This window comes from Petaurus breviceps, unplaced genomic scaffold (genome assembly GCF_028583685.1).
Source record: "Petaurus breviceps papuanus isolate PSGF00001 unplaced genomic scaffold, PetGlider_PUasm1.0 126, whole genome shotgun sequence".
In the NCBI taxonomy this organism is placed as follows: Eukaryota; Metazoa; Chordata; class Mammalia; order Diprotodontia; family Petauridae; genus Petaurus; species Petaurus breviceps.
The window spans coordinates 34,071,922-34,072,795 of record NW_027185655.1 but is presented as its reverse complement, the minus strand read 5'-3'; the positions used below and the strand labels follow the sequence as shown (position 1 = coordinate 34,072,795).

The window sequence follows — 874 nt, the reverse complement described above, 5'->3', positions numbered from 1 at the left end:
CATGCCTCCCCACCCCTCCTTTTGTATGGGCAGATAGTTATCTCAATTTCACAGACAGAGAGGTTGACTTGCCAAAGGTCACACAGTAATTCAATGATGGAGCCAAGGACCAATTCCAGAAATGTTGGATCTCTATTATCTGCTCTAGCTAGAAAACACAAGGCCTATTTCCTTGGGGTATTGAGCATTTTGGGGGAGGAATTCAGGGATTTGGAGAGCTGTGTTAACTCTTTGGTCTGCTGTGGCACCTTCTACCTCCCTTTGGTAATGTTGATTAAAACCAATGCCAAGAAGATCCCTATTGATGTGCCTGGTGGGAGTAGACACAAGGTTGCTTCTGGTTTTCAAATAAAGTCCAGGAGTAAGAATGAAAGTCCCTGCATGCCTGACTGGGGAATCCAAAGCATAGATCATTCCTATGAAAACATGTGTGATGTGAAATAAGTAACAAAGACAAGATCATTTTTTTCCTCTATCCTTTGAAGGACTTGATAAATAGGTGTTTCCTCACCATAACACATAACATGAAATTATGTAATTCTGGCATGCACTTTAGTAAGTTGTATTAATACTGACTCAAATGCCCAGGACAAAACCCTATTAAATAAAAAAAAATACTTATTACCTGAAAGTCATGAACTCCCAAAGGCTCTCTCCCCCATTCACTGATTTAGCCCTTGTTTAAAGATTTTGGCTTAGGAGTTCCTGTCCAAATTCATATTTAAAACAAATGAAAGAACAAAATATTTCCTTTCTGTGTTGACAGTCCAACTTAGTCCTTTGATCAGATCAGCAGCTCAAAAATCAATAACTGATGAAGATGAGGATGATGATGATGATGATGATGATGATGATGATGATGATGATGATGATG

General features: G+C 38.9%; 1 long non-coding RNA gene across 1 annotated transcript in view; it reads right to left on the bottom strand.

Annotated features, from left to right (window-relative positions):
- Positions 1–873: 873 nt before the first annotated feature.
- LOC138169876 (uncharacterized) overlaps position 874 on the bottom strand; it is a 34,053-nt gene continuing 34,052 nt past the window's right edge. Inside the window, exon 3 of the long non-coding RNA XR_011170486.1 lies at position 874. This exon is cut by the window's right edge and continues 103 nt beyond it. This is a non-coding gene — a long non-coding RNA (uncharacterized lncRNA).